Source organism: Pygocentrus nattereri, chromosome 14 (assembly GCF_015220715.1).
Source record: "Pygocentrus nattereri isolate fPygNat1 chromosome 14, fPygNat1.pri, whole genome shotgun sequence".
In the NCBI taxonomy this organism is placed as follows: domain Eukaryota; kingdom Metazoa; phylum Chordata; class Actinopteri; order Characiformes; family Serrasalmidae; genus Pygocentrus; species Pygocentrus nattereri.
Window position 1 is genome coordinate 23,596,863 of NC_051224.1, and position 25,297 is coordinate 23,622,159.

General features: G+C 42.0%; 1 long non-coding RNA gene across 1 annotated transcript; it reads left to right on the plus strand.

The window, feature by feature from the left end:
• On the plus strand, positions 1 to 25,088 carry LOC119265095. The gene is made up of 3 exons (XR_005131390.1): positions 1 to 70; positions 24,481 to 24,513; positions 24,985 to 25,088. It is a non-coding gene; the product is annotated as an uncharacterized LOC119265095 (long non-coding RNA).
• Positions 25,089 to 25,297: the final 209 nt, after the last annotated feature.

Consider the following 25,297-nt stretch of genomic DNA (forward strand, 5'->3'; position numbering starts at 1 on the left):
CAAACGGATCAAGGCTCGAACATGGATCCAAGGCCCAGGATGCTGAGACCTCATCTCATTTTAATACTCGGTAATTTCAATTTTTATTCCTTTTTCTCCAGAAGCAAAATGCTGTGTCTGTACTTTAGTTATAAAGATGCACTATATACATTTTTATAGCAAAGAACTTGTTTTGACAGGGCAGATGCTCACTGGAACGGCTGTACCTTCAATCTTTTGATAGTAAAACTGAAAAAATATGCTACAGGGAAAAAGTTTTCTGTTCAAAAAGTTAAGTGTTCCCAATCATATAAAACTGATTTGACTGCAGAAAAATGCATAAAATTATCTGCTCGCTCTGTGCAACTTCACAAGTTTCAGCTCACTAGTAGAACATCATAAAACTGTAAACGAAAAATATGAAATGTTAGACGTGTTCAGCATGATATAATAAAATTACCATCCAAAATTCATATTTCAAAAGTGGAGGTCAAATCTCAAGGTAGATAACTTGACAACAAACGAAGTTCTTGCTCATTGAACTCTTGAAAGATTGAATAAAATATCTTTATAGCAGTTTTGGTAATAGTTTATAATATTTAACTCCTCATTGTATAAAGTTATTATTCTAAAACAAAGGTTAATATGGCAAGTGATTTCAAACTTTTGAATGGTTGTCTGCCTACAACGTATTTTGAATTGAATTTTTGAATTTAATCATAAATTATTAATAGCATGTTATCTTGTTCTTCTGATATTAGGCTTGGGTGATATGTTAATGTAATCAGATTTCGTCGATGATGGACAAGTAACCCGATGCTGATGTGTACAAGGCGATAATGACTGTTTTGGTAAAAGAACTCAGAGAGAATTAGAGAGGACTGATTCACCCTTAAACAGCTTGAATAATAGAGGGAAACTGGGGTTTACACTTCACGGACCAGCAGTCAGTTTCACACATAGATGTGAGAGAGAGAGATAGAGAGAGATTGTTGTTTGTTGGCTGTTTTGTGTTATTTCTCTCTGCTATGCGTTGAAATCCTCCCTTTACCACACAAATTACTCTTAATTTACTTGACGTGAATAGAATCAAAAATAAATGCTGATGTGCTTTGGAACTTCAGCTCTCCTCAAAGTGACTCACAGCTCTAATAAAAAAAACAAGCTGAAATGATGAAGTTAGCATAGACCAGCTAAATTACCTCTAATCTGAAGAGAAAGTTCCTCTGAGCCTCACATACAGCTTTTGTGCAGTATGTTCTGTGCACAGTGTCCTGGTGTTTAGCTGGATTCAGTAAACGCTGCTGTAACAAAAGAAAATGACTTGTTTTCAGTGTGGAAATCACTTTGAAAATCACTTGCAGTCTGACGTTCCTCCAGCAGGGAGCGTTGTTAGCACTTAAGTCACTACAAATCTTCAGCAGAAGAAACTCATGAACATGTGTTTACACTAACATTTATTATAATGACAGGTGACAACACTCAAAAGATGTTGGGTTACTCAGATTTATTAAAGATTTTCATTAAAACAGTCAACATGTTAAAAAGCCTATAGACTCAAACAGAAGAGAAAGGGGCAGTATTATCAATAATAATTACTTTTAACTAGAAAATACTGGGCTAATTATTTTTAGTTATTGCCCAGGCCTAACTGGTACTGTACTCTGTATTTGTACAGTAACAATTTAATCTTAACCTTGTGTTAGTTAAGGTTAACATAAGCTTTGGACTCAAAGTGCATTAAAACAGTAGAAATGTTACATACACTATATTGCCAAAAGTATTTGCTCATCTGGCTTCACACATATATGAACTTGAGTGGCATCCCATTCTTAATCCATAGGGTTTAATATGATGTCGGCCCACCCTTTGCAGCTATAACAACTTCAACTCTTCTGGGAAGTCTTTCCACAAGGTTTAGGAGTGTGTTTATGGGAATTTTTGACCATTCTTCCAAAAGTGCATTTGTGAGGTCTGACACTGATGTTGGGTGAGAAGATCACAGTCACTGCTCTAATTCATCCCAAAGGTGTTCTATTGAGTTGAGGTCCGGCCAGTCAAGTATTTCCATGCTCATCCATGTCTTTATGGACCTTGCTTTGTGCACTTGTGCGCAGTCATGCTGGAACAGGAAGAGGCCGTCCCCAAACTTTTCCCACAAAGTTGGGAGAATGAAATTGGCAACCGCCAAACCCAGAATCGTCCATCAGATTGCCAGATGGAGAAGCATGACTGGTCACTCCAGAGAACAAGTCTCCACTGCTCTGGAGTCCAGTGGCAGCAATTTACACCACTGCATTTGCTTTGCATTGCACTCGGTGATGTAAGGCTTGTATGGAGCTGCTCGGCCATGGAAACCCATTCCATGAAGCTCTCTACGCTGTTCTTGAGCTAATCCGAGGGCCACATGAAGTTTGGAGGTCTGTAGTGATTGGCTCTGGAGAAAGTTGGTGACCTCTCTGCACTATGCACCTCAGCATCCACTGACACCACTCTGTCATTTTACGTGGCCAAACACTTCGTGGCTGAGTTACTGTCGTTCCCAATCACTTCCACTTTGTTATAATATCACTGAGAGTTGACTGTGGAATATTTAGTAGTGACGAAATTTCATGACTCTACTTGTTGCACAGGTGGCGTCCTATCACGGTACCACACTGGAATTCACTGAGCTCCTGAGAGCGACCCATTCTTTCACTCATGTCTGCAGAAGCATTGTGCAGGCCTAGGTGCTTAGTTTATACACCTGTGGCCATGGACGTGATTGGAACACCTGAATTATAGGCGAGTGAATACATTTGACAATATATTTCCTGCACACAATAACTCTCTTGGCTCTGGAACTCAATCTTCCCACAAATGAAGATGCTTATCAAAACGTTTGCATCAGACAATTTCAGCTCTTCTTAAAGTTCTCCTTTAAGCAGTATTGGCTTGATTTGCCTTTGAATCAAGTAGTGCACATATGATGGAAACTAAGACGTTGATATGGCCAGTAAGGAACCTTCCACTTCATTCTCAAAAAATGTGTTTTGAGTCTTTCAGTTGTCACACCGTGGGGCCGAGCCCAATGTGCACTCTACACTAAGCTGCCAATGTATCAGGAACACCAATTTGTTCTAACACTCATTGGCCATTATATAAGAAACATCTACCAGATAGGTGCACATTGTCCCTGCAGGCACAGGACGTCAATTTGACGTCAAAGACGTTGTTTGAAGACGTTGGTTGAAAATGAAAATCTGACTGACGCCAAAACCCACCGTTGGCTTGACGTCAACACCCGACGTTGTAGAGACATTGGATTTTGGTTGAAAATGAAAAATAAACTGACACCAAAACCCAACATCAGCTTGACATCAACACCCAATGTTGGACAGATGTTAAATTATGGTTGAAAATGAAAATCGGACTGATGCCGAAACCCATTGTTGGCTCTACACCAATGTTAGTCAGAGTATTTGGGTGCCTTGCTCAAGGGCACTACAGTTGTCAATAGGAGTCTAGAATTGAACTGCCAACCCTTTGATTAATGAACAACCTGCTCTACCACCTGAGCAATGGCTGCCCCAACCTTGTTCTCGCCATTTAATAGCTTCCTGAAATTGTCACCTTAAAAAAAAAAAAAAATTACAAACACATACACTCACACACCAAAAAAAAACAAAACAAACAAACAAAAAAAACAAACAAAAAAAACAAACAAACAAAAAAAAAAACAAAGGAAAAAGACTTCTCTTTCAGGCTGTTCAGACTGGTATCAAAACTCAACGTTGTTCAGCGACTTGAATTCAACCTAATTTCAACCATGGTTACATATCATTCATCATATTCATAATTGCTCTCAAAATAAGACAGTTGATGAAAAAGTACCAATAAAACACTTGCTTATTTATTTTAGTAAAACAACTAAAGACAACATCTTCTTTCAAAGAGACAGAAAAAAAACAGTTAAATTGAATAAATATTGGGCTCCTAACTGTTTTGGGTTGGATATGTAGACCCCACTGCCAAGCTGTCCAGGGGGCTTGTTAAAAGGTGTTCTGCCATGGAACAGGAAATATGTTCTGGTCCTTGCTGTACCACTTTTTGACAGCAGCTGCAATGATGAAGAAAAAGCTAAAGGAACAAAAGAAGAAAAAAAAAAGAAGCTAAGCTTATCACTTGTGAACATTTAAACTACTCAGAAGACTGCTGAGTTTAATCATCCCTCAAAGCAGTAATTCTGAGGTTAATAACTGACTCATCACACTGATTTATCAGTATATACCGGTTATGTATTAAACTATATTACAGTCTCAAATGTTCCAATCATGCAACATTTGGTTGCAACCTTACAAGCTGATAGGTCAACAAGCTAGGGCAGGGGTCGGCAACCCAAATGTTGAGAGAGGGCATTTTGGCCTTTAACAAAAATCAAACCACCTTGGGAGCCACAAAAATTTGTCAATTTTACCATCTTGGCTGCAAATATGTCTCAGTATGTGCTAATGTCCTTGTATAGACTACAAAAATATTAACAAAAACACATGCCTAATTTGATCTGCTTTAAGCTTTAGCTCAGCTGTAGCCACTTTTCTCACATCTCTAGCAGGAAAGTTTCCCTCAAAATGAATATTTGTTTGTAAAATGTCTCTAAACATTTGATTTTTTAAAGGAGGCTAAAGTCGCTTCTCATTCACCAGCTTCATGTTCAAATTTTCCCATTCCACCTTAAATAGTGCCTGAGGTGACAGAATATAACTGCTGCATCATTTAAGGTGGAAGAGGAAAATTTGAATGAGAAACTGACTTCAGCTTTGCAACATTAGTGTTTGGCAGTTTCTTGTTACAGATAACAGCTGGTGTCATGATTGGCCCCTCCCAGTCTTGTCCATGTGCGTTTTGGTATTTCTAGTCCGGCCCCCTCATTTCATGTCTCCGCCCATGATTGTCTCCACCTGTGCCTCGTTTACCCTTTGTTATTTAAGCCCAAACAAATTTGTTGTAGAACTACTTTTTGGCAAAACGCACTGTCAATATTAAAGCATATTCAGTAAGAAACTCTTTGATTTATTTTGTTTGTTTAATTTGTAGAAACTGTTGTATAAAAGCAATAGGACACTGAAGGTTGTGTGTTATCATGTATAACATCACAGCTGTGATAATCTAACCATATATCAAATAATAGCCATGATGTTATTATGCATTAACACAACCTTGAGTGTTTTATTGCTTAAATAGCCATCAAACAGAACTAGAATTCATGCCTTATGATAATAAGCCACTCCACTGTGCATCAGAACACGCAACATGTATCCATATCTGTAATGTTACAAACAAAAATACAGCAGATACTGATAATCATCAACTTTTGGAGGCCAGTGCTGCGGCTCACTTCTAAGCTAAACCAAACAGTTCTGCTGAACTGCAATGAAAGTCGTTTAGATAAAACAAGAATGCCCACACCAGGAACACCCCCTTAACTTTAATTGGCTGATACGTCTGGAGCCCTTTTCTAGAGCGACTTACTTTCTCTAGACAGACAAAACTCTTCTTGTATCTTTGCTAGTTACCAATACAACCCCAATTCCAATGAAGTTGGGACGTTGTGTAAAACAAATAAAAACAGAAGACGATGATTTGCAAATCGTTTTCAACCTATAAATCACTTGAATACACTACAAAGAGAAGATATTTAATGTTCAAATGGATAAACTTTATTGTTTTTTGCAAATATTCACTCATTTTGTATTTGATGCCTGCAACACGTTCCAAAGAAGCTGGGACAGGGGCGTGTTTACCACTGTGTTACATCACCTTTCCTTTTAACAACACTCAGTAAGTGTTTGGGAACTGAGGACACTAATTGTTGAAGCTTTGTAGGTGGAATTCTTTCCCATTCTTGCTTGATGTACAACTTCAGCTGCTCAACAGTCCGGGGTCTCCGTTGTCGTATTTTGTGCTTCATAATGCGCCACACATTTTCAATGGGAGACAGGTCTGGACTGCAGGCAGGCCAGTCTAGTACCCGCACTCCTTTATTACGAAGCCACGCTGTTGTAACGTGCAGAATGTGGCTTGGGATTGTCTTGCTGAAATAAGCAGGACGTCCCTGAAAAAGATGCTGCTTGGATGTCAACATATGTTGCTCCAAAACCTGTATGTACCTTTCAGCATTAATGGTGCCTTCACAGATGTGCAAGTTACCCATGCCATGGGCACTAACACACCCCCACACCATCAGAGATGCTGGCTTTTGAACTTTGTGCTGATAACAATCCAGACAGTCCTTTTCCTCTTTGGCCCGGAGGACATGACGTCCATGATTTCCAAAAACAATTTTAAATGTGGACTCGTCAGACCACAGGACACTTTTCCACGTCAATCCATCTCAGATGAGCTTGGGCCCAGAGAAGCCGGCGGCATTTCTAGGTGTTGTTGATATCTGGCTTTCGCTTTGCATGGCAGGGTTTTAACTTGCACTTGTAGATGGAGCGACGAACTGTGTTCACTGACCGTGGTTTTCTGAAGTGTTCCTGAGCCCATGTGGTAATATCCGTTACAGAATGATGTCGGTTTTTAATGCAGTTCCACCCCAGGGATCGAAGGTCACGAGCATTCAATGTTGGTTTTCTGTCTTGCCGCTTACTTGCAGAGAATTCTCCAGATTCTCTGAATCTTTTGATGAAGTTGTCCCTGTCCCAACTTCTTTGGAATGTGTTGCAGGCATCAAATTCAAAATGAGTGAATATTTGCAAAAAACAATCAAGTTTAACCATTTCAACATTAAATATCTTCTCTTTGTAGTGTATTCAATTGAATATAGGTTGAAAAGTATTTGCAAATCATCGTATTCTGTTTTTATTTGTTTCACATTACGTCCCAACTTCACTGGAATTTGGGTTGTAGGTTAGAGAGAAAGACAGTCCTGAGCTCAGATACTGCTAGAAACAAAAGTCACTGCTGATACCCAACCATGCTCCACACCAAGCATTATTTAAATTAATGTGCAATAATGGATTATAATGTGGATTATAATGTCCCTGATGAAGAAAAAATTAAAAGCATCAAGTTTCTATTGGTTCGTGGGGGTTTGTAATGTGTTGTTGCTTTTCTTGATGGATTGATAATGTAAAGGATCCTAAAGGTTTAACAAGTGATCTAGTGTCAGATTCCAGACACATCTAGTTCTTCATTTGGAAAATACCAGTCTCTATTGGTAAGCATTAAGCTAGTTCCCATTAGGGGGCAAAAACCATTAGGTTTTAATCCTAACTGCTCTAATGGTCTTTATTCAGTAGGGGTTATTGTTGCGCTGCCAGCTTGCAAAATATAACAAAGCTGTGTTGTTGACTTTCAAGCAAACATGCTTATTTCCCACAAGTTTTAAGGACCTGATTAAGTGCTAATGTAGCAGTAAACTTACCGACATCACAATGCACTTGCTAATCTTGACATTACTGATCTTTTTTGTACCGTTCAGGAACATTACTGTGACTTTTCCTTCAAGTCCACCTGCCCGTAACATCACGTGAGTGGCGTTCCTGGGGGGATAGATCACAGAAATGCACACAAGTGGGCTGTATTATCATTAGTACAAAAAGAAGAAGAAGAAGAAGAAGAAGAAGAAGAAGAAGAAGAAATACACTCAGTCCATGTATCTTTTGGTCATTCAACTGTCATTTCAAAACCAGCACTGAAAAAAAAGGGAAAATGGGTCAGTTTCACAAACTATTCATAAAATTAAATGACAAACAAACAACTGAATAAAGGGTAGTGTTTTATTTATCTAAAAATAAATAAATAAAAACCGGAAAACAGATGTGCAGAGTGCAGACATGGTCTCAGAAACTCTGGAATCAGGCCTGTTTGTCAGTGCTGTGCAGAATCCAGACTCCCCTTTGCAGGCACGTGCCTCCAGCAGACATTCAGACACTGTAGTTTACACTCACGATTTTGGTTGTTTCTGTGTGTAAATAACAGTAAATCCACCCTTTTCTTCACAACAAACAGCACAACAGGATCTCAAGCCCAACACCGAGTCTCCTCTGTCAATGAGAGTTTAGCTTAATTTAATGAAGGTGCTGGTTGTCTGTGCTGCACTCGGAGGACTGAATGGCTTTCTGTTGTAATGAATAGAATATAGAATAGAATAGAATAGAATGCCTTTATTGTCACTATACACAGTACAATGAGATTAAAAGCAACTCCATCTCAGTGCAAACACACAATGTAAACAAATGACACAGAATAGAATGGGGAGGGGTTGTGCACAGTTCTATGCGTTTGTATATATGTGTATATATGTATGTGAAATAAATATAGAAACAAAATAAAAAACTATGTATTTACAAGATATAAATATGGAGATATTTACAGCTGTGTTGTGTGTCAATAAATATTGCACATTGCTAAATATTGCACATATTCCAGTATAATTGCACATGTACAGTATGATTGCACATTTCCATATGCAGAGTATTGCACAGTAGCTGGTAATGGAGTCTGGGAATAGACTGGTATGTAGGTGGGTAATGGAAGTCTGGGGATAGACTATCAGTGCATCTGTGAGTTGAGAAGTGTTATTGCTTTTGGGAAAAAACTGTACTTAAGTCTGTTTGTCCTTGATCTGATGCATCTGTACCGCCTTCCTGAGGGCAACAGGTCAAACAGTACAGATCCGGGGTGCGAGCTGTCCATTGTGATGCGTTTCGCTCTGCTGACGCAGCGGGAGGTGTAGATGTCCATCAGGGATGGGAGAGGGCAGGCAATAATCTTCTGTGCTGTCTTTACTACCCTCTGAAGCCTCTCCCCGTCTGTCATGGTGCAGCTGCCGTAACACACTGTGATACAGGACGTCAGCAGGCTCTCGATGGAAGAGCGGTAGAAGGTCAGCAGCAGGTTGAAATCCAGGTTGTGCTTCCTGAGGACTCTCAGGAAGTGTAGTCGCTGCTGAGCCTTCTTGATGACAGCTGTGATGTTGTCTGTCCAGGTGATGTCGGTTGAGATTTGGACTCCGAGGAACCGGAAGGTGCGGACCCTCTCCACACACTCGCCGTTGATGGACAGGGGGCCTGGGTCAGTGCTGTGCTTCCTGAAGTCAACGATGATCTCTTTTGTTTTCTTGGTGTTCAGAGCCAGGTTATTCTCTGAAAACCAAGCTGCCAACTTCAGGACCTCCTTCCTGTAGGCTGTCTCGTCTCCTTCTGAGATGAGTCCGACCACTGTGGTATCGTCAGCAAACTTGACAATGAGGTTGCTGTCGTAGGCCAGACTGCAGTCATGGGTGTAGAGGCAGTACAGGAGGGGGCTCAGCACACAGCCTTGTGGTGAGCCGGTGCTAAGCATACGAGTGGAGGAGAGGTGGCCAAGTCTCACAGTTTGGGGCCGGGCGGTGAGAAAGTTCTTGATGCAGGCACATGTGAGGGGGGGGGGGAGTCCGAGGGTGCCCAGCTTGGTGATAAGAATGTCCGGGATGATTGTGTTGAAAGTAGAGCTGTAGTCCACAAAGAGCATCCGGACGTAGCTGTGCTGCTGCTCCAGGTGGCTCAGTGCAAAGTGGAGAGCTGCTGCTATGGCGTCCTCTGTTGACCTGTTTGCACGGTATGCGAACTGGTGGGGGTCGAAGTCTGGGGGCAGAGAGTCTTTGATGTGCTGAAGTACCAGTCTCTCGAAGCACTTCATGATTACCGGTGTGAGGGCCACAGGGCGATAATCATTAAGGCTGGTGATGGTAGACTTTTTCGGCACTGGTATGACTGTGGCTGACTTCAGGCAGGGCGGGATGATGGCTTGGGCCAGGGAGAGATTGAAGATCTTGGTGAAGGTGAGGGCGAGCTGGTGAGCACACGTTTTGAGCACCTTGCCGGGTACTCCATCAGGACCAGCAGCCTTTTTAGTGTTCACTGCCAGGAGCACCCGTCTGACATCGCGCTCCTGTACAGTGAGTGGAGTGGTGTGGAAGCCAGGTGGGGGTGGAGGTCGGGCAGGAGCAGAAGAGTGCTGCTGAGATGCATCAAAGCGAGCAAAGAAGCAGTTCAGCTCCTCTGCCAACGGTGCACTCAGTACTCCTGCTGTCACATCACAGCCTCTGAAGTTTGTGATGTTCTGTATGCACTGCCACACCTCCCATGAGTTGTTGCTGACAGTGTCTTGATAAAGAAGGAGACACAGGAGAGCACAGAATAACATAAAATCACACCTACATACATTTTAGACTTAGAGATCAACATTTACATCACTAAACCACAACAATGTCCTTTTTTACTGGTGCTGAGCCGCTGCACAGCTCTGCTTGACGCGCCTCTAAAGTTTCCTCCCAAAACCAGAGCCAGTGGCAGCTGCCATGGAATGAACCTATAAGAACAATCTGAACTCAGGACAGCTCAGAGCTTTAATTCTTAGACCTGGAGCTGTTCATGTCTGAAGGGCAGGAGTTCTGTGGTGTCTCATTTATTTATTGTTTAAGTGATAGAAAATGTTAAAATTAGACACATAAACTAGTCCCCTTATTCCTCTTGATTTTATTATTATTTTAATTTAATTATATGTCATTTTGCGGCACGGTGGCATGGTGGGTAGCGCTGTCGCCTCACAGCAAGGAGGGCCTAGGTTCGATTCCCCGGCCGGGTGATCAGCGTCCTCTCTGTGTGGAGTTTGCATGTTCTCCCCGTGTCTGCATGGGTTTCCTCCCACAGTCCAAAGACATGCAGTTAGGCCGACTGGTCATGCTAAATTGCCCCTAGGTGTGAATGTGTGAGTGACTGTCTGTGTCTGTCTGTCTGCCCTGCGATGGACTGGCGACCTGTCCAGAGTGTATCCTGCCTTCCGCCCAAAAACTGCTGGGATAGGACGGAGAAGCGGCTTAGAGAATGGATGGATGGATGGATGGATGGATGGATGGATGGATGGATGGAGGGAGGGATGGATGTCATTTCTTGATTTTCCAGTGACAATAACAGAACCAAAAACAACAACTGACCCATTTTCCTGTTTTTCAAAACTGGACTTGACATGAAAATCCAATGCCCAAAGATACACAGACCCTTTTCCCTGAGATATAAAGGCGCCTTGCAAACATTCTCTCAAAATACTTAAGAGTGGAAGTCTCTCTGAGCAATTATGTCTCTGAGCAAGTCTCTCTCTCTCTCTCTCTCTCTCTCTCTCTCTCACACAATCACACAGCAGCTGCCAACCTCTCAGTAAAAACGCGGGTCAGATGCTGCAGCACGTCAGTGACTTTTGAAAAATGTGCAACAACCTGCCTGCCTGTCTGTCTGCGGACCAGCTCCACATCGGTCCTGAAGGAGAAGAGGGGGGCCTGGGGGAGCAGGAACAGGTTCTTGGGGGGCAGAGGTTGTCTGTGCCGGAAGGGTGTGTGTCAAGGGGCTGGGTAAAGGTGGTTGTGAGACTTCGCTGCGCTCAGAGCGTGGGAGCATGTTTGGCAGGGTCATGAGGGGACGGGCCAGCTCTGAAGCTTCAGGTGGGTCAGGCCACAAGGGACAGATCAAAGAGGTGGGAGGGTTAGGAGGAGCGGACAGCGGAGCTCGGACAGCAGTGCCATGGGGGTCAGGGAAAAAAGGTTTCAGCCGATTGTAGTGTAGGACTTTGGGCGTATTTAGTGGACGGGCCAAGTCACGTACCCGAAAGACAACAGGCAAAGGATTTTCCGCTGACTCAACTGGGCCCAAGATGTCATAAGGGCCAATCCAGCGTGAGGCAAGCTTATTACGGTGGTGGGCTGGGTCCTCTACTAAAACTAAGTCACCAGGTGCATAGGGGCTATAGTTGAGATGGCGATCGTAGTACTTTCACTGGCGCTCTTGGGCTCTGTCCCTGAAAGCCGTAGCCGATTCGTAGGCTTTCCTAAGCCGCATGCGCAGAGAAGAGGCATATGCATTTGTTTCACGAGGTCACATTCAAATTGCCGTCCCTGATCTGAGTGCAGAGCTTCAGGGACACCATGCTGAGGGATGTATTGTTCAAAGATGCAGCGTGCCACAGAAATAGCTGTTTGAGTCTGCAGTGGGTAGAGGTTGACAAATTTTGTGTATAGGTCCATAAGAACCAATACATAATGGTTGCCTTTGGGTGACACAGGAAGTTCCGTGATATCAGCAGCCACAATTTGAAAGGGTCGGCTAGGTGAAATCGAGACCAGCGGAGCTTGGGAACTGGGAACCGGTGACCGCCGTGACTGACACGCGGCACACTGACGACAATATTGTGAGATGTCAGAGGACATGTAGGGCCAATAGAAGGAGCGCAAAGCCCTGTCCAGCGTTTTAGCCACGCCGTAATGTCCTGCTGCAGGGTGCCCATGCAAGAAACGTAGCACTTCAGGCATTAGTAGGCGAGGGACAACCACCTGGCCAAGGTGACCATTTGGAGAGGAGCAGCGTACATGCCTACATAAAAGGCCATTACATATCCTCAGACGAGGGAACTGCGACCACAACTTGCGAAGGAATGGGGATGATGTTCTGAGTTTCCAAAGGGGTGGGCGCCAGCCACGTTCCAACCAGCCAAACACCATTGCAATATCTGGGTCATTCCGTTGTTTTGTGGGGAGATCCCAATCTGCCTGAATGTGAACCAAGTTAATGGAAATGTGAGACGAGTCAGTCCCCTGCAAGTGGCAGGCTGGGGCCTGGAAATATTTCTGCCTAGAATGTTCAGGAGCTGTCTGGGTTGCTGTTGTGGCCATAGGAGGCTTCTCAGGCATGGAGGGAGAATGTATATCAGATGAAGTGTTGTGGGGGCGGCGGGACATGGAATCTGCATTGAGGTGTTTAGTGCCATCACGGTAAACTACAGTCCAGTCGTGGAGGTCCAGTTCAACAGCCCAGCGTGCACGCCTAGCAGTGGGATCCTGATCCAATGGGAGCTTTTTGAGGCCCACCAATGGCTTGTGGTCTGTGATGATGGTAAATGGATGAAAAGCCAGGTAATGACGAAAGTGGCGAACAGACCAGACAATGGCGTATAGCTCGCGATCAAATGTTGACCACTTCCTTTCTGAAACTGAGAGTGTATGACTGGCATATGCAATGACATGTTCCTTTCCCGCCACCCTTCTCAGACAGTACACTCCCGATGGCATGAAGGGAGGCGTCCGTATACAGTAAGAAAGGAGCAGACAGATTGGGGAAGGCCAAAATGGGTGGTGAGGTCAAAGCATGTTTCAGTGTCTTGAAAGCATCAGCAACAGCCGGAGACCATTCAAAGAGCACTCCTTTATGAGTGAGTCGATGCAAAGGTTCAGCAATGTCAGAGAAATGCTTAATAAATCTCCTATAATAGGAGCAGAGACCCAAAAAGACTCTCACCTCTGTAGCTGAGTGAGGAACGGGCCATGACGCAACCTTTTCAGTGTTAGAGGGGGGGGCCGAACACCTGCACTAGAGACTTGATGGCCCAAGAATGTGACTGAAGAGCAAGCAAGGTGACACTTGGATGGCTTTAATTTGAGGCCAGCAGAACGAAAACGTTGGAAAACCTCTCTCAAGTGCTGGAGATGTTGGGCAAAATCAGTACTATACACAATGATGTCATCAAGATAAATTAAACAAATATTCCAGTGGAGGCCATGGAGAACCAACTCCATCAAGCGCTGGAAGCTCGGGGGGGCATTGGAAATTCCCATAGGCATCATCCGGAAATGGAACAGCCCAGTCCCAGTAGAGAATGCCGTTTTTTCTTTGTCTCGAGGGTGAAGTGGGATCTGCCAATATCCAGCAGTGAGATCAATGGTGCTGAATACACAGGCACCAGCTAGCCTATCCAAAGTGTCATCCACACGAGGAAGGGGATGGGAATCCTTGATTGTTACTGCATTAAGTCGGCGATATTCCACACAAAACCGGTGGGTGCCATCTTTTTTCCGGACCAAGGACTATGGGATTCCTCTATGATGCCATGCTCCAAGAGCTTGTCCACTTCCTGCTGTAACAAGATCTGTGTGGCTGGAGATGCGCGGTACGGCCGCAGCTTAATGGGTTTAGCATCACCTGTGTCGATGGCATGATGGGTAAGATCAGTACGGCCATAGTCATAGGGGTGGGAGCTGAAAACATCAGCAAAATCTTTCAAAAGGGTCTCAAGTTGTGGTATTTCACTCGGAGTCAGACACGTATGAGATAGATCTACTGCCGGAGTTGGGCAACTGGAGGCGCTGGAGGTGGCAGCAACTGAGACCAAAGTGTATTCCTCTTGTGGACGGCCTGAAAGGGAAAACACCTGGCCTAATGGGCATCCACCTGCAAGGGAGACTGGTTCTGGGGAGGGGTTAACTACCCTAACTAGCCCTTGTCCATCATGAACTGTTGTGAGTGTCCTAGCAATGGCCAACGCAGAAGTCGAAGGGGGATGTGGTTCAACAATGCCTATGTAAGATTCAGCACATGCCACCTTGGTATTTCCACAGTTAATAGAGACCGCAATCACCATTTCAGACAGAGGGGGAACAGTGACAGGGGAGGCAGCAATAGCTGCACATTGTAATGGAATAAGGTGTTGTGGGGAGGAGAAATGCACAACAGTGTCAAATATCTGTAAATATGCATGTGGTACTGACAGGGTGGCACTGTGTTGTGTAAGAAAGTCCCATCCTAAAATCACAGGGTGACTGGAGGTGCGCACAATGTGAAAGATATGGGACAGGGTAACATCACCAATATGCACAAGGGCCGTAATACATCCTATCATGTCCAGTAAATGTCCTGTCACTGATGAAGCCAGGACAAAGGACTTTCTGATGGGTTGAGAGGCCAGAGCAGGGATAGCCTTACAACACTCCTCAGTGATGAGGGATAGACCGGAACCAGTGTCTATCAAGGCATACTGTTCAGAGCCTGAGAGGGTAAGTCTTATGACAGGAGCAGGGAATGTGTCAACATTAGGGTCAAGGGACTGAGGAGGGGCCAACTGGGCTGGCGAAGCTGACATGTGGCCCACAATGCCAGCTTCTAATAGTTTCCCTGACGCTGGGAGGAGGAAGGGTCTACAGTATCATGTGGCATGGAAAAATGGACATGGCGTGAAGGGGAATAGTGAGAAGGGTAAGGAGGCCGATTATGTGAGGCTGAGGGTGGGGAAGGGGATGAGGAGTGTCTCGTACGTGCATACCGTGGGGCAGGGGATGGGGACCGGGCCCTATATGGCTTCGAAGTATGGGTTGTGACAGAGGAGTGATGAACTGGGTGTGGGTGACGTTCTTGTGACGGGGAACAAGTAGGACACCTGTCATGGCGACGCCTGGGAGGAGAGAAGTCCTCCCAGTAACCTGAACGCTGGCGATGTGTGTCATAATGATGAGGAAGAGGGTGGCGTGGTCTTCGAAGGTGGGCAGAACTGTCGCCATCCAAGGTGTAACGCAGATCAGCAGGATGGCCAGTCTTCCCAGCTGATGGAGACCGATGCCGTGGTGGTGAGAGGTCATCCCGAAGAGGTTGACGCCCTATGGTGGGAGCATGTGAAGATGTGACACAACGGTCGACGCAGCTGCAGTGATGAAGGCTCTCTCGCTTTGGATGTCGAACTGGCCAGCCATGGGTATTAGCAGAGCATGGCAGGAGCCCAGGGTGAGCACAGTCTCGCAGCCCCCATGGGAACTCAGCAACCTGCTGCGCGAGTCGGTCCAGTCTACTGTCAGTCTATTTCAGATGTGTCTGTCTCAAGTCATGCAGTTCTGCTTTCAAGTCAGCAACAGCGGCTGTTAAATCAGCAAGTGGAGACTGTAAACTGTGGCTGGCTTGTGATGTAACAGTCATTACAGGCGTATGTGCGGCAACAGTCAAGGCTAACTGCGCCCGCTCACACTGGGCTGCCACTTTCAGTGCAGCCTCTAAGGTGACTGCCCCATGTTCATGAATTTTAAGCTGAAGGGACGGGTCTAAACCAGTCACAAAGCGGCGGAAAATTTCACAACTCTGCGCCTCCGGGCCATATTTTGGAAAAGCCTCAGCCGCTAAGTTAGTGAGATCAGCAGCATAAACTACGAGGGGTTCCTGGTTTCTGCGAGGGCGGGCATTTAAGTGTGTCTGAAAAGTAGCCAAAAAGGAGGTTCGCCCAAAAACAGCACTCAAGCGAGATTTAGCTTGATCATAGTCCGTTTTCACTCGCGGGGGTAAACTTTGCCAGTATGCAAATGCAGGGCCACTGAGTCTAGCAGCGAGTAGCTTTGTCTTTTCTAACTGCGCAGTGGAAACATCAAGAGCAACTTCAAATCGCTGAATCCATGAACTAAATGGCTCTAGTCCCTCGCCCGTGAACGGAGCGGGAAGTTCAATCTGAAACGGCAGTTGTGAATGCATCGCGGCGGCAGAAGCAGCAGGCTGTATCTCTTCATCCGCCATTTCACAATGCTGAAAACAAGCAAAATACCAGCAGCTCGTAGCGTAAACCTTTCCCTCCTTCTTAGCCCCACCCCCTTCACATACATCACACTGATAACTTGCAAGGAACTAGAACTTTCACAGCTTATTCAAATAAACAATTATTGGAATCATTGCAAATTATTGCTCTTACACTAACACTGCCGGGGTAATCTGGCGCTAGCATTAGCTGCTAACAGAAACCAGCTTCAGGTTAGTCGATCTAAACCTATTAGCTCAACTAAACTTTAGTAAAGCCCGCATTTCTGTACAACTCAAATAAACTATAATTACTCAGTACTCACCCGGTCTGTGTGCCAGTGTGTCTCTGCCTGTCTCCATCGCTCTTGGCTCCAATCTTCAGTCTCGTCCGCGGTTTTTCAAACGGGGCCCCGCCCTTCTCCTCCTCCTCAGCCAATCACCCCCGCCCTTCTCCTCCTCCTCAGCCAATCACCTGCAGCTATTTTGACTTTTGAGTAACGAATCAGTCAAAACATGCCACTCTGTCGCTCGGTGACCCAAAATTCGCGTTCTGTGGTTGTGCGTGTCAGCAGGAAAATACATTTAGATTAATTTTATTCATTTTAATTTTATTATTTAATTTAATGTTATTAAAGAGGAGTAGCATCACAGTTTATTGGTATGGCATATTTTACCCATGTTTATGTTTGTATAAATATATTTAAGTTTTTGAACAGCAGTATGTGTATGAAGTTGGTATGAGACATTTTGACAGACAGCTTTTTTTTTTCTCAACACCACAACTGACATCCCACAAAATACCACATCTAGTTGTCTGTATCCCACATTAGAAGGACTTTAGCACTGAGACGTTTAGCAGATGTTAGGTTTTGGTTAGTTAACACTGTGACTTCCCAGTTAGCAAAATTTATCTGGCCCAATTTTGAGCCTCATCCTTGGTTTTGTTTTGGCCCAGTTCTGGCTGGGTCCTCAGCACAGATCTGGTCCATATAGTGGAAAACCAGAAGAACTAATTGATGTGGCCCAGATAAGGCCAACACACTATTAAATTAGTACAACTAACAGATGTAGCCCAGCTCTGGCCCATATACTGTAAAGTGAGTCAAACTAATAAATGTGGACCAGATCTGGCTGACATACTGTAAAGTGGGTAGAACTAAGGGTTCTGGTCCAGCTCTGGCCTATATACTGTAGTATATATAAAGGTGTAGGCCAGAGTTTGCTTATATATGGCACACAGTTATGGCAGAGTACCCACTTTAGTCCCCAGCCAGGTGTGGCCCTGCAAGATGCCACATTCATTTATTGCAGATCATGCAAAATATTAGTAATATCTGTGATTATTATTATTATTAGTAATATTATTTCTTAATAATTGATTTTAGAGTGAAATGTTGTTTCTGGGTAAATAAATAAAAACAGTAAATGAATGAAGGAAAAAAAAGGCTTCACCTTTGTGGCAGGTCATTCTTGAGCAGAGTTGAGAGGCCACTGAAATACAGGCTAAATCTGACATCTACCTTAGAGCAAATAGTTTAGAATGTAATTTCACAGACATTTTATTTTAAATCAGATGGCAAACATGTGAAAAAAATCATACTTACACAGTCTGTGGAATAAATAACATTTGTGAATGACCCTGAAGTTCAGGTGTCAACCCATTCAATGTAACAAGAAAGTTTTGTTTTAACAAACATTGAGGAATCCATGATCAAAATTAAGCTACTTACAGGTTGAACTAATGTAACACACTCCTGGCAGTGAACTCATTTTTAAACAGTTTTCTAGTTCTACTGACTTACACAGAAGGATGATGTGTGTGCAGATGAGAGGACCTGCTACTGCTGTAACAAGACAAGACTCTGTTAGCCCAGCGTAAACGCTCTAGACCCAAGCTAACATGCTAACTTTGAGCTAATGTCCTAACTGCAAACTAAAGTGCTATAGCATTATGGCATAACACTCGAAAAGCACAGGCTATTCCTGTTAAATGCTTAGAGTAGTTAGCTAACGTTAGCTAAGGAATAAGTTAGCATTAGCCATGAAGAATTAGCAATTAAGGGTAATGTAGCTAAACCTTGAACTGATAGCTATTACATTAACCTAGCTATCCTGTGCTTTTCATGTGTTATGCTAAAATGGACATAACTGAGGTGTGAATCAACCAATCTGCCACAACATAAAGGTTTGGCCCTCTTCCTTCATCTACATGATTGAGCCACAACATTCATGTCAGAATTGGCCCTAAACATAGATTTGAGTTAAGTCCATGCACAGCTGTCCAGCATCTGGCACAGAACTGTCTGATATTTGGGTGAGCCCTTATGACATGTCAGATATAGGCCAAAAGTACCGAGCTGTAAATCAACTGAGCACAAATCTGCTGCAACTTAATTGTGCTGTGGCCCTCTTCCTTCATCCACATTGTTCAGCCATAAAATTCACGCTAGAATTGGCACTTAAGCTTAAATATGACTTAAAACCATACAAAGTTGTCCAGCATCTGGCTAATATCTATCTGAAAGTCAACAAACTCTCAGAGACATAAACCAGAATCAGCCCAGAACAGTCTGCTGAATTAGAGCCAGCAACGTCATAGTCTGTTGATGTTAGAATTTGATTTTGTAAGGGTTAAAACTCCATGACCTAAAACCAACTTTGGCATAAGACATGTGGAAGAGATTGGATTTTGGTTACATGACACCACGATTTTAAACCAACAGAATATCAACATCTAAAATGTCATGTTGAATTCACAATACTTACGACTGCATGTCAGTATTCTGTCAATATGTGATTGGCATATGACATTTGAAAGATGTTGGATTATGGTTACCTGACACCACAATTTTAAACCAACAAAGTATCAATGTGTAATGATGTTAGAATATCACATGAAATTAACATTAAGATTATGACATTAAATAGACATTGGGTTTTGATTATCATATGTCATGACTGCATGTCAGTATTCTACATCAATATAACCTTGGGATGTGATGTTTGGAAGATGTTAGATTTTGGTCACTTTACATGATAGTTTAAAAATATCAATGTCTAATGATGTTAGAATGTTATGTAAATTTGATCTTAAGGCTATGACGTTGAATATGATGTTGGCATGCGATGTTTGGAAGATGTTGGATCTTGACTAGTAAACATCACACCTTAAAACCAACAAAATATCAACATCTAACAATGTTACAATGTTATGACAATCTGAGGTAAAGGTTATGACGTTAAACAGACGTTGGGCTTTGGTCAATATACCTCACGACTGCATGTCAGCATTTCTTGTCAATATGATGTTGGGATGTGATGATCGGAAAACATTGAATTTTGGCTACTTTACATCATAACTTAAAACCAAAAAAATATCAATGTCTAATGATAGAATGTTACAGCAATGGGCTGTTAAGGTTATGATGTTAGATAGTCGTTGGGTTTTGATCACCATTCCTCATGAGTACGTGTCAGTATTCTACGTCAATATGATGTTGGCATGTGACGTTTGGAAGATGTTGGATCTTGGTTAGTAAACATCACACCTTAAAACCAACAAAATATCAACATCTAACAATGTACAATGTTATGACAATCTGAGGTAAAGGTTATGACGTCAAACAGACGTTGGGCTTTGGTCAATATACCTCACGACTGCATGTCAGCATTTCACGTCAATATGATGTTGGGATGTGATGATCGGAAAACATTGAATATTGGCTACTTTACATCATAACTTAAAACCAAAAAAATATCAATGTTTAATGATGTTAGAATGTTACGGCAATGGGCTGTTAAGGTTATGATGTTAGATAGCCGTTGGGTTTTGATCACCATTCCTCATGAGTACGTGTCAGTATTCTACGTCAATATGATGTTGGCATGTGACGTTTGGAAGATGTTGGATTTTGGTTAGTGAACATCACACCATAAACCCAATAAAATATCAACATCTAACAATGTTAGAATGTTACAATCTGGCGTTAAGGTTATGACGTTAAATAGACATTGGGCTTTGGTCACCATACCTAAGATTTTGGTTACTTTATATCACAACTTAAAACCAAGAAAATAACAACATCTAATGATCTTAGAATGTTACGTCAATGTGACGTTAAGGTTATGAGGTTAAATAGATATTGGATTTTGATCAATATACCTCAAGACTGCAAGTCAGTATAAATATCAATATAACGTTTGTATTTGATGTTCAGAAGACATTGGATTTTGGTTACTTTACATGATAACTTAAAACCAACAAATTATCAACATCTATTTATATTAGAATGTTACGGCAGTGTGACGTTAAGGTGGCATTAGACAGACGTTGGGTTTGGTCAATATACCTCACGAGCAAGTCAGTATTTTACATCAATATGACATTGGTATTTGATGTTCGGATGATGTTGGATTTACATCATAACTTAAACCAACAATTTATCAACGTCTAATGATGTTAGAATATTATGGCAATATGACGTTAAGGTTATGACGTTAGATAGACATTGGGTTTTGGTCACCATACCTCACAACTGCAGGTCAGTATTCTACATCAATATAACCTTAGGATGTGATGTTTGGAAGACGATTTTGGTAATTTACATCACAATTTCAAACCAACAAAATATCAATATTTAATGATGTTAGAATATTACGTCAATGTGATATTAGGGTTCTGATGTTAAATAGACGTAGGGGTTTTGGTCAATATACCTCAGGACAGCAATACAGTATTTTACGTCAATATGACTTTGGGATGTGATGTTTTAGTTACTTTACATCATAAATTAAAACCAACAAATTATCAACATCTAATGATGTTAGAATGTTACGGCAATGTGACATTAAGGTTATGATGATAAATAGATGTTGGATTTTAGTCACCATTCCTCATGAGTATGTGTCAGTATTCTACCTCAATTTTATTTTGGCATTTGACGTTTGGAAGATGTTGGATCTCGGTTAGTGAACATCACACTTTAAAACCAACAAAATATCAAAACCTGATGATGTTAGAATATTACATCACTCTGACGTTAAGTTTATGACGTAAATAGACGTTGGGTTTTGGTCACCATACCTCATAATTGTATGTCATTATTCTACGACAATCTGACGTTGGCATTTGACGTTTGGCAGACATTAGATTTTGGTTACGTTACATCACACCTTAAAACGAACAAAATATCAATATCTAATAATATTAGAATATTACGTCAATCTGATGTTAAAGTTATGACGTTGAATAGACGTTGGGTTTTGGTCACCCTACCTCACAATTGTATGTCATTATTCTAGGTCAATCTGACGTTGGCAGTTGACGTTGGCAGTTGACGTTTGGCAGACGTTGGATTTTGGCTACAGTATATCACACCGTAAAACCAACAAAATATCAATATCTAATAATATTAGAATATTACGTCAATCTGATATTAAAGTTATGACGTTGAATAGACGTTGGGTTTTGGTCACCATACGTCACTATTGTATGTCATTATTCTACGTCAATCTGACGTTGGCATTTGACGTTTGGCAGACGTTGGATTTTGGTTACGTTACATCACACCTTAAAACCAACAAAATATCAATGTCAGCTAACATCATTATTCTACGTCAGTCTGACGTTAGAATTAGACATCTGTATGTTGGATTTTGGTCATCCTACGTCACGACCAACATTCAACTACATATCAATGTCTTTTGACGTTGGTGGCCAGCTGGAACAGACTTACTGAGAGCTGCTTTAAATTTAAGCTACAGCCGCTTTCCTCTAGTCTCTGCCAGAAATCCTTTTCCTCAGAAGTAGAGCACCTTATTGCAAAATGTCTATCATTCGGCTGTTTTACGAGGCTGAAGTGGATTCTCCAGCTTCTTGTTTGAATTTTTCCATTCCACCTTAAATTATGACTGAGGTGCCGAATGTAACTGCTGCACCATTTAAGGTGGAACGGGGAAATTTGATAGAGAAGTGACTTCATCTTGTACTGTAGTGTTTTACAGTCTCTCGTTGCAGATTTAACATACCAGGAGCTTCTAAATGTGAATAAATCTGTTTGTCTTTAAGTGTTCGCATGTCCGGTCTCAAAGATATTTTATTGACACAGTGACCCCTGACTCTCTACAATGAGATCAAATGTGAAGTTATACAGTCATTAAAGAAAACAGGCAGGACGGCTGTAACATGCTCATGTAACATGAGTGTACATCCATTATCACAGGATCTTATTTCACTGTAACTGCTCATTTTATCACAGATGAGTGGCAGCAGCGTCTCATGTGCTCCAAACATGCGCAGTGAATCAGAGCCTTCCAGTTTACTTACCACATCATTTCCGTTTGGTTTATTAATAAAAGATATTGGAAGGTAATTTATTGTGGACTATTATACAGACTTTGCTTTAGAACTAGCAAGTCGTCACACAGTGAGAAAAAAGAAATCCTGTATAGAAAAAAATATCAATAACAATAATTGTTTTATAATCGCATCACAGCCTCTGAATCATAATCAAATCGAATCGTGAGGTGCCAAGAGATTCCCACCACTAATAGATACTGTCCTGATCACAGGTGACAACAGGTAATTGAAAAGGCGGGAAAACGTTAAATAAAAGAAATGCTGAAACCAGCGCGCTCAAACAAAAACTGAACTAGAACGGTGAAATAAAAGAAAGAGAAAGCAAAATACACCTCCTCCGTAAGAACGAAGGGAAGGTAGACTTTGTTTGAGCTGTTTGCTCTTGGTGGAGCAAACACCTTTTTTATTTCTTGGAGCTGTTTGTAACTCAAGACCTTTTTTTGGCTTTAAATAGCTTTGGGAGATTCTTTATAGCCCTCTTTTATTCTCTCTTTAGTTTTTGGGGCAATTTCTGCCAAAGCCTTAAGTAGAGGAATCCGCAGGTATATTTAGCTGGACCTAGTCAGTCTGAGGGCTTGTGGGAATTGGAGTTCAATGAAGTTATGGCCCCTTGCCACCATCACCCTCTGCTGACAGCAGGTGGTGCAGGCTGGACAGCTTGCTGCCATCCACCTCTGTTGGCAGCAGGCAGTGCAGCCTGGACCCTTAAAGATAGGACTGTGCCACAGGCCTTGTGTTCGACATACAGTGTGACCACTATATATGAGTGATGTTTGTCCCCACAAAACCCGTCCTGAACAATGAAAAACCAAAACCTGATTGGTTGAATCTGTCACTTCTTAATTATGCTAATGGTTAGTCATAAAGAGAGTCTGCTTAACTGTATCTAACACAATGTAAAACAATTCCCAATATGCAAATTTTCCACTGGACATTTAAAAAATGTAACCCTTTTGTTTCCATTGTTATTCTTGTGTGGTGTGTAAATAGTTCTCTATCAATTTCATTTTTAAAACAATTCTATGTTTATGCTTAAGAGTACATTGTCTGTTCACTTTAATAAGCAAAAAGTAAAAAAACTGTGTGCGTACACTTGGAGTGGATACATGCACTGGAAGTATGTGAAAGTAAATGAATACTTGTTTCCCCTGTTAGGGAAACGTAAATCATTAAATTTTTAGTTTGAGCAAAAGTATTGTCACAAAAGCCCCAAAACAAATGATGATTTTCAGTCACAACAAGCTCTCAAGAATTCACAGGCGTTATCTAAAGTAAATGAGATGTTTTTAACTGTTAACACGGGTTTAGTAATAATTGCTTTTGTAATGTCTTTATGTAAAAATCTTTTGTCTTCAGCACTAAACAAAATCACTCTTACCTACAGTTATCCTTTTAATTTAAGCTGCTATTTTTTATAACTTAATTTTCACCATTTTATTTTCAATCCAGCCCATATAAGACAGTTTATTTCTTTATCCCAATCCTTACACGGAAATGGTTTCTGCAACTTCCTCATATCAGTGTTGAACTTGTCAATGCTGTAAAAAACGTTTACCCATAAGGGGCTTCCACTTTTTTTATGAGTGGGTCTCATTCCTGAATAGTAATATGATGTAAGCTCATGCTTGGTTATTATGAAAACCAGTAGCCACACCAGCCCTTTGAGGATAAGACAGGTTAACCCTGCTGTAAAAAGACAAAAAAATATTGACCCTCATTTGGAAATAACTGTACAATTATAGATTATTGCCTCACTGATCAACTATGATTGTCACTGATTTAAGGAAAAATCTTTTTTTGTTTCAGCAGTCATTGTTCTTGATGGTACCATGTTGGCTGGTAAGTTTCCTTTCCAGTTATTAACAGCTGATTTGAAATTAATATGCATATAATAGAGGACTGATCACTTTATGTGATGTGTCTTCTCATGTAGCAACATATAAGGGGTGCTGTTGTTCAGTGTTCTTTAATAACATGCGTCCACTTATAAGTTTGCTGCGTTGCATTCTATTAATTTCATTGGAGAACTCTGCCACATCATGTGGAGCATAATGGATTGCAGGTTGATGAAGTCTGCTACTCCTCATGGTGGAAAAGTTCAACATATTTCCATTTTACACAAATGCTCAGAAATGCATATTATCATGATAACAAAATTTATAATGATAAAATACAGACATACTGCCCATCTCTACAACATAGTGGAAAACAGAATCCAATGTTTAGCCATTTTTTTGTTGCATGTTAAATTAGAACCTAATAAAATCATGTCTGTTCATAAAGCTGTGCATTTTTCTCCCTCTGTGACAGACAGCTTAAATATAAGACTTGTCAATACGTACGGGGTCTGTTCTGGTAGAGTGGAAATCTATCATAACGGCCAGTGGGGAACAGTATGTGATGATAAGTGGGACATGGATGATGCAGCAGTGGTGTGCAGAAAGATGGGATGTGGCACAGCGGTCAGCGCCCCTCACAGTGCCCACTTTGGTCAGGGAAGTGGCCCAATACTTCTGGATGATGTTGGTTGTTCTGGAAATGAAAGCTCCATCACAGCATGCAGTCATAAAGGATTTGGCGAACACGACTGTAGTCATGGTGAAGACGCTGGTGTGACTTGCTC